Here is a 12,713-nt window from a genome sequence, read left to right on the forward strand (position 1 = left end):
AGGATCCACTCCCAAGCTCCCTCGGGGTAGCTGGTGGCCTCAGAAGACTTACTTCCAAGGTCAGTAATGTGACTGTTGGCAGGCCGCACAGCCTAGCTGGCCGGTCGGCCTACAGCATTGTTCTTTGTCACGTGGGTGGCTTCTCTGGGCAGTTCACAGCCTGGCTGCTGGCTTCCCTGAGAACGAGTGAGGGAGATGGTGAGCAGGACCAGCCCGCTGTCTTTGGGAAGCCTGTCTTGGGAGTGACACTGCGTCACTTTTGCCATATTCTGTTTGAAGTGAGGCACTAGGTCCAGCCTGTGTGCAAGGAGGGCGCTGCCGAGGCTGGGGTGGCTAGGAGGTGGGATCGTTGGGTTCATCTCAGAGGCTGCTTGTCACTGTCCAGCCCCCGGCCCCAGTGATCCATGTCCCTCCCTGATACAAACACACTCCCCAGCAAGAGCCTTCCAGGACGGCATCAGCTCAGAGTCCAGAACTCCACCATCTGAATCAGCTCCTGGTGCGGATGAGAGTCCCCGGTTGTGGCTCCTCGAGTACAGCTCCAGGAGTGCGCTTCCTCTCCGTCTGCGGACCTGAGCTGGAGACCAGCCTCTCCACCCACAACAAAAGTTCAGTGTTGGGACAGACACAGGATGACCACGGTAGACACTCCTCAAAACGAGGGAAGATAGGAGGCCTCAGGAGGCACAGATGCATAGCAGCCCTTTGATCCAGCCTGGCAAGTGTCGGGAATTCCTTGACTGGGTCTGGAGATTTGGGCTAGTGGCTCTCACTCTGCCTTCTGTACTGATCCCTCTCTCCTTTCACTTTCCATGAAGATGGCACATGTTTGCAGCTGAATCGTTTTCTCAGCCTGCTTCCTGCCAGAGAATTTTGGGGATCCAGTGCCCAATTTTCATTTTGTATTGCCTTTGACCCTTTCAAGTTCAAGCTGGCAGTGTTTCCACTGATACAGTTTTCTTGAAAACTTTGTGGGTTTCCTGTGAATCTCGTTGGTCTTCACCCCATCAGACAAGAGCCATCCCTCAAATTGCTTTGAGATAAGCCTTTCTCTACCCTGGGCTCCTGAAGGGTGAGGGACAGCACCTGTGAATGCCCCACAGGTCCAGTCATTCAATAAGGTTTGTGAGGCCCCTTAGTCTCTTTTAGGGGCTCTGTCCATCCCTTATACCATCACTCATCCGTAGCGCCTTCCACTGGCATCACGTGCCCTAGGACTTTGCCCTGCACAGAAGTGGACGGTAAGGTGAGGAGTTGGCTTTGGGAACATTAGGGTCCATGTGGGTGGTCAGTTGCTCAGGGGAGTCAGGTGGCAGGAGGTGAGACAAGGAAGACAAGGTCAGGGGAGGTGTGGAGGTGTGCAGAGGAGATGGATGCTGGCGAGCTGCCTCGGGGGAGCAGCTCAGCCACGGGAGGAATGCGCGAGGGGTGGAGAGAGGGTCACCGGGAGGTCAGACTCACGGCACATCAGGGTCTCCCCTCGGCTCTGCCATCCAGATCCAGTTAGTGTGACTGGATTTTAGTTTCGGGGCTCTCTGTACTGCATTGTTTGTAAACACATGATGCCACACACTCAACAACTTCCTGGCCTTGCGGTCTAAAGACTCCTGGTGCTCGTTTCCTTCCTTGAACAGAAATGTGTCCATCCGCTCTGGCATTTGAACCTCAAGACCAGTCCTCAGGGTACATGTCACACACTTGGGACAGGCAGGTGACCTGAGCGGGGTGCGGCGCGTGGTTCTGGCCGCCTGACTCTGGCCACCATGGCGCCCTGCTTCCCTGCGGGCTGGGATGTTTGCAGGGACTTTGGTGGGCGGGAACGCTGCAGTGTCGTACCTGGTTATCCGGGCGGTTGGGCTGACAGCTGTCCTTGGAGGAGTTGGGCTGGGTTAGGGAGTGATGGGCTGATGGAGTTTGGGGCTAGGGAAGGAGGGTGGGGTTCTGGCTTCACTTTAGGGACCTCAGAAACGTGCCAAAGTGGATTTTCACCAATTTTCTAATGTTTGGTTCCTTTCGCTCCTGCCCTGTCCTTTCTGAGCTGGTGCTGCTCCAGATGGTTGATGTTGGATGTGGGGGTGGGGTGGGCACCAGTACCTGTGATGGTGGCCATGCACCACCAGGTGCCCCCCTGCCACCGTGGCCCTGCTTTTGGACCTGCTTTCCTGCCACCAGGGCAGGGAGTCTTGCTCAGGCTTCACACCCTTGTCCACCCCCATTCCAGCTCGACAGGGTCTCCTGAGACCCCAGAACAGAACAGACAGACACCACAGGGCGCCGGTCTCCGCCTACTTGTCCCCTTTGAGCCGGCAATGGGGCAGGATTGATGTGGGTCTAGGGAGAGAAGGCCGCCTTCAGTTTTGCACAACTAGGAATTAGGTGTTTGTGAAAGTGAGGGCCTCTGGACAAAACTCCGCGCCCTCTTCAGTTCACTTTTTTTTTTGTTGCTGTTGTTACAAAAATTCCTATCTGTTCTTCTTAGAAAATTTAGGTACTGCGGACTAACGTAGTTAAATCTAACATGAGGAGACAGCGGAGACCACGTCCGGGACGTGTGTTGGCCCTGCAGGGGCCTGCGGAACACGTCCTCCCGCTGCACCTGCCCGCCGCCTGCCCTCTGCACCGGTGATGGGCCCGGCGGAGAGCGGGTGGTCCCCACGGGATGTTCCAAAGCAGAGGGTGTGGACGAGGGGGGTGTAGGGCCCAGGTGTCCAACCCAGCACGTTCCTGCTCTCTGGGAACCACGTGGGGCTTCTGTGGTCCACCAGGCCCTGTGGCTTCTCAGATGACAGAAGAGGTGGGCAAGCCTGGCCGCTGTCTGCCTCCAGGAAAGGGGTTCTGGGGTCTCTGTTGTACAGGGATAAGGTTGTCACCTGGCCAAGGTCACATGAGTGGCAGGGCTGGGCCGCTCTGGAAGGCCCCGCCTGGTATTTTCTGCTGTGCCGTGTCTCAGCTGTTGTGTGCAACCAGGAGGTGGGCTTCCCCAGGACAGGCCCCCCCCCCCCGGGAGGTGGGCTCTCCCCGGACAGGCCCCCCAGGACGGGTCCCCCAGGACAGGCTGCGTTGTCTCTTCCTGGAACAGCTCCTGCCCAGAGAGGCCCTGCTAGGTGTTTGTGGGGTGGACGTGGACAGACCGCAGCTCGCTCCCTTGTGCCGGCGGAGCCTCTGGGGCTTGGGGGAGCGTGTGCAATTCTGCACGCGGAAGGCGCCGTCTGACAGCAGTCCTTTGAGAAGGGGGCCGGGCCCAGCCGCCCGAGGCAGCCCCGCGCTGCACAGGAGGCCGCCTCGTGGGTGCGAAAGGGCACCACGCTGGAGGAGGCCGCCCAGCGGGGCCGGCTGAGGGGCCCCCGGTTCATCCTGGCGGGCAGCGCAGGGGCAGGGCAGACACAGGCCGGCCCGGCGCCCCCGCGCCGTGTGGTTGGCGGTCACGCTGAAGCGGCAGGCTGCCCTGCTGCTTGTCCTGCCGCCCGCACCCGTAGAGCTCCGCGGGTCTGGGGGTGCAGGGCGGCTCCCGCGCGCGGGCGCCCGGGCCGCCGGCTGCACGCGGAGATCCCGGCCGGGTCCCCGCCGCCCGCTGCCTGCTGCAGCGGGCCTGCCCTCTGAAAGTGGGGTGGGCCTTTATCACTTACCCTGCTTAGGTCTTGGTGGGCCCTTTGAGTTGAAAGGTTTTTGTCTTTCTAGAGCTCTGGGAATTTGTCCCTAAATTTTTGGACCAAGTAGGCAACCAGGTGTTATTGAGCAAACATTGGCCACCACTAATGAATTCAGTCAATCCATCCACCCACCTGCCCCTATCCCAACTCCTCCATCCCCCCATTGATCCCCCATCCTTCCATCCATCCCTCCCTCTGTCCATTTATTCATCCACCCCCCATCCTATACCCACCTGCCCACCCATCCATCCATCCATCCTTTCACCTTCCTTCCAACCATCCATCTCCTATCCATCCTTCCCTTCTTCCCCCATCCCTCCATCCCCATCCCTCTACCCCCCACCCCCACCCCATTCCCCACCCCATCCCTCCATCCCCCATCCATCTCTCCCCCATCCATCCATCTCTCCCTCCCCGATCTCCCATCCCTCCACCCATCCACCCATTGCTGGAACTGTGTCCCCTGGCACTGTGGTAACCAGTGGCTCCCACAGAAGTAGCCTTGTTGCAAACCATTCCCTGAGATTTGTCATAGCTGGTGGCTTGGGACTTGTGATGAAACCTCTGTGCTTTTCTCTGTGGGGCCTGAGCGCAGTGGCCCCTGCTCCCTGGGTTGTGGGGGTGGGGCCGGGGAGTCTCCCCTTTGTTTTAGCTGCTGCAGGATCCCTCTGCTCCTTCTTCCAGTTTCTTTCTCTCCTTTCCCAGATTTTTTTTTTTGACGTCAAGTGAGGCCAAATATCCCTTCAAATGCTAAAATCTGGCTTCAATTTCAACCACCTCCAAGGTTCTCCAAAGAGAATTTTGTTTTACACATAATCTATAATTTAAGTCATCCAACCCCAAATACATCCTCCACATCTGGGGAAACCCTTCCCTGCTGCCCTTTGCCGTGACTGATGAACAGAGAGACTTTTCACTGAACTTATCCATGTGCTTTCCTCGCCTCCATAGCCCCTGGGCCCATCCTCTAGGTCTTTCAGCTTTTCTGTGGTACTGCATCTCCTGGTCCTTCTGCTCTGCCATGAAAGCTGCCCTGGACTGTCCTCCAGCCTGGGTTGCTTGTGGGGTTTTGCAGGCTCTGTTTGCATGATTATTCCTTGTTTGTGATAACCTTTTCTGAGGCTGCAGCTTCTTGTTTTGTTTTGTTTTTCAGGGCAAATGTTTCTTTTATTTATTTATTTATTTAATTGACGTATAGTTGATGTAGAATATTATATGTTACAGGTGTATAATAGAGTGATTTACAGTTTTTAAAAGTTACACTCCATTTACAGCTATAAAATATTGACTGTATTCCTAGTGTTGTACAATATATTCTTGTAGCATATTTTGTACATAACAGTTTATACCTCAATCTGCTCCCCCTACATTGCCCCTCCCCCTCCCCTCTCCCCACTGGGAACCACTAGTTTGTTTTCTGTATCAGTGAGTCTGCTTCTTTTTTGTTATATTCACTAGGTTGTTGTATTTTTTAGATTCCACATATAAGTGATAACATACAGAATTTGTCTTTCTCTGACTTGTTTCACTTAGCATAATACCCTCCAAGTTCATCCATGTTGTTGCAAATGGCAAAATTTTATTCTTTTTTTATGGCTGAGTAGTATTCCATTGTATGTCTGGACCACATCTTCTTTATCCGTTCATCTGTTGATGGACACTTAGATTGCTTCCACATCCTGGCAACTGTAAATAGTGCTGCTGTGAACATTTGGGTACATGCATCTTTTTGAATTAGTGTTTTTGTCTTCTTCAGATGTATAGCCAGGAGTGGAATTGCTGGGTCATTTGGTAGTTTTACTTTCAGTTTTTGGAGAAACCTCCATACCATTTTCCACAGTGGCTGTGTTAATTTACCTTCCCACCAGCAGTGCCAGGAGTGTATGAGGCTTCCCTTTTCTCCACATCCTTGCCAACATTTGTTATTTGTGTTCTTTTTGATGATGGCCATTCTGACAGGTGTGAGGTGATACCTAGTTGTGGTTTTGATTTGCATTTCCCTGATGATTAGTGATGTTGAGCATCTTTTCATGTGGCTGTTGGCATCTGTATGTCTTCTCTGGGAAAATGTCTGTTTATGTCTTCCACCCAGTTTTTAATCTGGTTGTTTATTTTTTTGATGTTGAGTTGTATGAGCTGTTTATATATTTTGGGTATTAACCCCTTATCAGTCATATCATTTGCAAATACTTTCTTTCATTCAGTAGGTTACCTTTTCATTTTGTCAGTGTGTTCCTTTGCTGTGCAAAAGCTTTTAAGTTTTCTTAGGTCCTATGTGTTTATTTTTGCTTTTATTTCCTTTGTGTCAGGAGACAGATCCAAAAAGATATTGCTTCAATTTATGTCCGAGTGTTCTGCCTATATTTTCCTCTAGGAGTTTTATGGTTTCCTGTCTTACATTTAGGTTTTTAATCCACTTTGAATTTACTTTTGTATATGGTGTTAGAGAATGTTCTAATTTCATTCTTTCACAGGTAGCTGTCCAGTTTTCACAGCACCACTTAGTGAAGAGACTGTCTTTTCTCCATTGTGTGTTCTTGCCTCCTTTGTCATAGATTAATTGACCATAAATAGCTGGGTTTATCTCTGAGCTCTCTATTCTGTTCCACTGACCTCTGTGTCTGCTTTTTGTCGTACCACACTGTTTTGATTACTGTAGCTTTGTCGTATAGTCTGAGGTCAGGGAGTGTGACTTTTGTGGCTCTATTCTTCTTTCTCAAGACTGTTGTAACTATTTGTCTTTTGTGTTTCATACAAATTTTAAACTTACTTGTTTTAGTTCTGTGACAAATGCCATTGATATTTTAATAGGGATGCATCAAATCTGTCCCTTGTATTGGGTAGTATGGTCATTTTAATGGTATTAATTCTTTCAGTCCAGGAACATGGTACATCTTTCCGTCTGTGTCACCTGCAATTTCTTTCATCAGTGTCTTAAAGTTTTCTGAGGACAGGTCTTTTACTTCCTTAGGTAGGTGTATTCTGAGGTATTTTATTCTTTTTGATGTGATGGTAAATGGGATTGTTTCCTTAATTTCTCTTTCTGATAGTTTGTTGTTAGTGTATAGAAATGCAGCGGATTCCTGTGTATTAATTTTGTATCCTGCAACTCTATTGAATTCATTGATGAGCTCCAGTAGTTTTCTGGTGGCATCTTTTGGATGTTCTATGTATAGTATCATGTCATCCACAAGCAGTGACAGTTTACTTCTTCCAGTTTGGATTGCTTCAACCTCTTTTTCTTGTCTGATGGCTGTGGCTAGGACTTCCAATACTATGATGAGTAAAACTCCTGAGAGTGGACGTCCTGGTCTTATTCCTGATCTTAGAGGCAACGCTTTCAGCATTTCACTGTTGAGTATGATGTTAGCTGTGGGTTTGTCATATATTGCTTTTATTATGTTGAGGAATTTCCCTCTATTATAAATGGATGTTGAATTTTGTCAAAAGCTTTTTCTGCATCTGTTGAGATGATCATATGATTTTTATTCTTCAGTTTGTTAATGTGCTGTATCACATTAATTGATTTGTGGATACTGAAAAATCCTTGTGTACCTGGGATAAATCCCTCTTGACCATGGTGTATGATCCTTTTAATGTAGTGTTGGATTTGGTTTGCGCATATTTTGTTGAGGATTTTTGCATCTATGTTAATCAGTGATATTGGCCACAATTTCTTTTTTTGTGGTGTCGTCTGGTTTTGGTACCAGGGTGATGCTGGCCTCATAGAATGAGTTTGGAAGTGTTCCTTCCTCTGCAGTTTTTTTGGAATAGTTTCAAGGTGCAACTGAGGCTGCACCGTTTTGAATCTCTGCATGTCCTGATCGGGCTTTGCGGTTCTCTCTAGGAAGCCCTCACCTGTGTTGGCCCTACCCGTGCAGGTGGGGAGGCGGTGGGCCGGTCGCCGAGGGAGGGTGGCTTTGGGGAGGAGGTTTTGTTTTGACTGTTGGTCAAAGCGTGTCAGAGTTTGAGGCACCCCCCCACCCTGAGCTTGCAGGAGAGGTGACCCCGCCTGGGGGTGGGTTTGATTTCGGGAGGGGGAGGGGAGAGAGCTTGGGGACCCCATGCTGAGGGGCCAGTGGAGGAGGCTGGTGGGGGAGTCGTGCGCGCTGAGTCTGCTGGGCAGTGGGGGTGAGGACTGAGGCCCAGCTTATGAGGTCCTTGGCGGCTGGTGTGAGGAGTGCTTGGAGGCCAGTTTGGGGAGGGAGGGTGAGACTCCCGTGTGAATAAGCCATTAAGAAGCTGCTGGGGGAGAAGTAGCTCCGGGTGACAGGAGTCAAGGGAGGGCGGGAGCCTTACTCCTTTCAGACTTAGGCCTGGGTGTGTCTGGATCTGGGCGGGCGGTGTCAGCTCCCCGAGGTGGTGGGGATGGATGGCGTGGGGGGGCCCAGGCAGAGAAGCTGGCCTGCTGGAGGACGAGGATGTCCTGGACGTCAGGGAGGCCAGGGAGGGCCTGCGGGGTGTGACTGTCTTCTCTGTAAAGGAAGGCTGGGAGGGGAGATGGGAGGGGAGACAGGACAGGGTTTGGAAGGCTGGGGGGGTTTGTGTGGTGTGACTTTGGAGAGGGCCCTGCCGCATGTCCTGTGGAGAAACCCGTGTCAGTTCCTGTAGGGGCTGTCCCTCCCGAGAGGGTGTGGAGCACGTGGGCTGGTGCCCAGGGGATTGGAGGCCGCACGGGGGTCGGGGGTCGGGGGTCGGGGGTCAGGGTGGAGGGAGTGGCTGGGTGAGGGAGGAACAGAATGACTGATGGGGCAGGCCCGAGGGTGGGCCCCAGGGAGCAGGGACGGTGGCTGGCGAGGAGCAGGCTGGACACGCGTGACCACAAGATGGGCTGCTGAAGTGAGGACGATAAGGCCTTTGGGGTGGGGGGCGGAGGGATGGAGAGGGCTGGGGAGGGGATGGCCAGGTGGATGGAGGGTGTCCAGGGACAGAAGGACGGTAAGGTGAGTGGGGGGTATGGCCTGGGAGGGGAAGCAGAGCCATGGGTGATGGCGGCGGGGTCGGGGGTGAGCGAGGTGCTGCCTGGCACCTGGAAGGATGGGTGGGCTTAGGTGGACATCGGGGCCTGGGAAGAGGAGGAGGGGTGCTTCTCGCAAAGGTATGTTTGGCTGTTGACGTGCAGTGAGGTAACGGGTGGCCGAGAGCGTGGGAAATGGGTTCAGCCCATGGTCAGGCCACGGGGTCACCCACATTGGGTGTTGAATTCAGAGAGGAAATGGTCCTGGGGGGAAAGGACAGGCACAGAGAGCTGACAGAACTAACCTGTGAGTGCAGCGGGTGGGCCGCCACCCTGGAGGGTCCCTGCTGGGTGTGCTGTGCCCAGGGGTGGGGGGGGGGTCCCTTGGGAGCTGCTCCAGGCCATGTGGCCTGAGTGGCTGCAGGTGTGTGGACCCTCTAAGGAAGCTGCTGCCATTGGTAGCCCCTGGTCCTTGTCACCTGCAGAGAGGTCTTCGCAGGAAGGGATGGTTCGTTCATGAGGTCACCCATGCCCGGCCCGGTCCCACACACAGTTGGTGCCTGGTGACACCAATGAACAACTGAAGGGTCTCCCTGACATCAGTGGGTGGTGGGTCAGGGGGCAGGCAGTGGAAAGGGGGCCCTCTCAGGATGAAAGTGTGGCGAAGGCGTTGGTGGCATTGTATGGCCCGGAAGTGGCCTTGAGAGCGGAGTCTGCCGGTGCATCCTCCTTGGCGGCTGGGGCCGCTGCTGTGCTGGGGAGGACAGGCCCTGGGTCGGTAGAGGTTGGGGCAGGGCAGGGAGGGTGGCCATTGACCTGGAGAGCTCCTTGGGGGGCGGGAGGGGGCTGCTGGAAGAGGCCGGAGGGGCGGGGCGGCTGGGACTCGGGGACAGCCAGCGTGCCGCCCCGGGCGTCGGGTGGGGGCCCTGCGGGCATTCCGGGTGCGCTCCCAGGCGGTGTCAGGAGGAGGGCAGCCTGGCGGCGGGCGGAGTGGCTGCAGGGATGTGGCGGCTTTGGGGCTGGGTCTGCGGAGCAGGAGGCTGCGGGCGGGCGGCTCCCGCCGCCGCGCGGCCTCCTCTCAGAGGCGCTCCGGGCGGGGCAGAGGAAGCCCGGGGCGGCCGGGGCCGGGGCCGGGGCCGCCTCCGACGCGGGTTCGCTGTAGCCGTGCAGCTGCGGGCCGGTCCCTTAACGTCTGTGCCTCCACTTGCTCCTCTGCAAAGCGGGCATAGTCATCGTGCCTGCCTCGTAGTGACGCTTCCGTGGACACACTAGTGAATGTGCGTGGAGTCGCGGGGACAGCCGCGGCCCGCGCCGGGGACCCCGCAGCGCCCCCGGCGGCTGCCCCGTCGCTGCCTCGCCCTGCGCCCGAGCTCCCGCTTCTCCTCCGCGCGCCGGGGTGCTGCCCCTCGCCGCCCCCGGCGTCTCCTCCCTGCGCGTTCCCGCGCGCCGTCGTGGCTGTGCTTTGCCGCTCTGGTCCCTGGCTCAGCTCGGGGCCTGTGGCACCATGAACATCTGTAGCCTTTGTGGCACAGTCACGGGGACCCCGATGCCATCCTCACAAAATGCTGGGCGGCAGGGACTGAGGTGCGGGCCGAGACCCTCGCTCTTGCCCTCTTCGGAATGGCTTTCTTGGCTCGTCTGCCGGCAGGGCCCCGGGCCCCCGCTGGGCTGGTGCTCGTCTGCTCTGGAGTGATGGCTGTTAGCTCTTCTTGCGTCTCCCCATCTGGGGACCACGGGCTGCTCGGGGCTGGGACCCCATTAGCTTCCATGTCTGCAGGCTGCCCGGCCCGGGGTGGGCACTCAGTAAGTGGGAATGGGCAGAGAAACTCATCGGAACGAGACTCATTTCATACCAGACTTGAGCCTCAGGAAGGAGGAGGCGCCTGACGTTTGTCTCTAGATCCCGTTGGTTGGAAGGACGAGTGGCCGCGGTAGTGGCGGGTGGGCGGGCTGGCGAGGGGAGGCCCTGTGCCCTGACTGACTGCGCCAGCAGGGCGCTGCCTCTTGGATGAAGCACTTCTTTCCCACCTGGCTGCCTCTTCGGCAGAACCAGGAGGCTGGCTAATTAGATGATGTCTTCGTCCACTCTGGCTGCTGTGACAGAACACCGCAGACAGACGGGGGTGGGGGGGGGGCTTAAATGACAGACGTGTATTTCTCAGGGTTCTGAGGCTGGAAGTCCGAAATTGAGGTGCTGGCAGACTAGTGTCTGGTGAAGACCCACTTCACATGGCGGACAGCGGACAGCAGGGGGCCTGTCTCTTCTCCTGTTTCTCCTGTTTCACAAGAGCACCAGTCCTTTGTGAGGGCTCCACCCTCATGACCTCACCAAACTTAATCTCTCCCGAAGGCCCCACTTCCAAATGCGTCACATTGGGCCAGCATTTCAGCATGAATTTGGGGACACACAGACTAAGCCTGGAGCAGGTGATCTCAAGTCTGGGTGTGCCAGATGCTGTCGCCCACGCCATGTCAGCATCACATGGACGGTGTTGGGTGAGGTGGGGCTTGGTCCAAGCAGGCAGCTCCGTGGCCTCTGTCCAGAACTTCTGAGCCGGGGTCTCTGTGTGCAGGGGTGGGACCAGGGGCTGGTGTTTTCGCAGCCCAGGTGGCCAAAGCGCTGGTTGAGTTTGGAAACTAGGGCCCATGGTTTCTTCTGAATTTCACTATCTGTTCCACCAGCTTTACTATGAATCAGTTCAGTTTAAGGAAAAGTTAATCTGTAGGCTGAATTTACAAAATGTGGTTATAGGTATTAAGATATCACTGATAAGAATTAGAACCTATTTTCAGTCATTAGAAGAACACGACAATGAGAGCCTACTAGGAATATCTGGGTAAACTACATACAAGACTGTCGTGAACAGCATGTCCCACAGTGTTGTGACTCCATGGTGGTCGGATGGATTACAAAATAATTCTGCATACAGTAGTGCTCGCTTCAACAGCACATATACTAAAATTGGAACGGTACAGAGAAGATAAGCATAGCCCCTGCTCAAAGATGACATGCAAATTCTTGAAGCGTTCCATATTTAAAAAAAAAATTCTGCATATAAAACTGGGAAATCATTTCTTTTGTAGAGGCAGCGTCTAGTACTGTTTGGAAGAGAAAGCCAGGGGGTGCTGTTCCTGGGGGTACCAGCAGGGCCTCGCCAACCCATCCTGAGAGAGTCGACGGTGACAACTGATACTTACAGTGATGTCAGGAGCAGCAGCAGCTTTGATGCGCCGTGTCTGCCGGGAGCCAGGTAGTGCCGTGAGCATTTTTCAGGGGTTATTTTGTGCTTTCACGGCATTCCCCTCTCCCCACTGGGATGGCGATTCCCCTTGTGAGAGTTTGCAGTGGTCGCTGAAACAATTACCACAAACTCAGCGACTCAACTCAAGTGTATGCCCTCACAGTCTGGGGCCAGAGCCCACACTCAGTCTTGCTGGCAGATGTCCAGCTCAGGGCAAGGCTGGTCCCTCCTGGCGCCCCCGGGAGAACACGTTTCCTCCACCTTCCAGGCCCCTTGCTCTGATCTCTGCTTCTGTCTTCGCGTCCTCTCTCTGCCTCCCGCCCTCCTGCCTCCCTCTGGCGAGGGCCCGGTGGTCACGTGGGGCCTGCCTGGAAAACCTGGGATGCCCTCCCACCTCAGGACCCGCACTCCATCACATCTGCAGTCCCCTTGGCCCGTGAGGTGACAGCGCAGGTTCCGGGGATTAGGACGTGGTGTCTTTGGGGCCATTGTTCAGCTCGTGCTCCTTGAGAAGATTCCGTGAGAAGACCTGAGACACAGTTCATGGCGACTTTAACATACTCACTTTTTTTTTTTTTAACATTTTTGTTATTGATTTGTAATAATTTTACAATGTTGTGTCAAATTCCAGTGTAGAGCACAATTTCTCAATTATACATGAATATATATATATTCCTTGTCCCATTTTTTTTCTCTGTGAACTACGATAATTAACATACTTACTTTTAATGGTGAACATCAAGTAGTTAAACTCCAGTCACAGTACTCAAATATGAAGTAATGTGGTAGTTTAGGTATTGTTCTTTTTTTCACTTTGATGTATCATAAAGTAACTTTACTTAAACATGCATCCCATGTGATAGC

The 12,713-nt window shown here is 54.1% G+C and overlaps 1 protein-coding gene and 1 non-coding gene across 7 annotated transcripts in view; both read left to right on the plus strand.

Annotated features, from left to right (window-relative positions):
* The window catches only part of RGS12 (regulator of G protein signaling 12), a 113,523-nt gene that overhangs the window by 12,308 nt on the left and 88,502 nt on the right, over window positions 1–12,713 (plus strand). Inside the window, exon 2 of one of the 6 annotated variants that reach the window (XM_032493094.1) lies at window positions 11,692–11,858. The exons of the other annotated variants lie outside the window; for them this stretch is intronic. The gene's annotated coding sequence lies outside the window, so the exon portion shown is untranslated. The remainder of the gene's footprint in view (window positions 1–11,691; window positions 11,859–12,713) is intronic. 6 annotated transcript variants of the gene reach the window in all.
* LOC116659422 lies at window positions 11,540–11,646 on the plus strand. Its single transcript, XR_004314807.1, has one exon. It is a non-coding gene; the product is annotated as a U6 spliceosomal RNA (small nuclear RNA).

This window comes from Camelus ferus, chromosome 2 (genome assembly GCF_009834535.1).
Source record: "Camelus ferus isolate YT-003-E chromosome 2, BCGSAC_Cfer_1.0, whole genome shotgun sequence".
NCBI lineage: Eukaryota > Metazoa > Chordata > Mammalia > Artiodactyla > Camelidae > Camelus > Camelus ferus.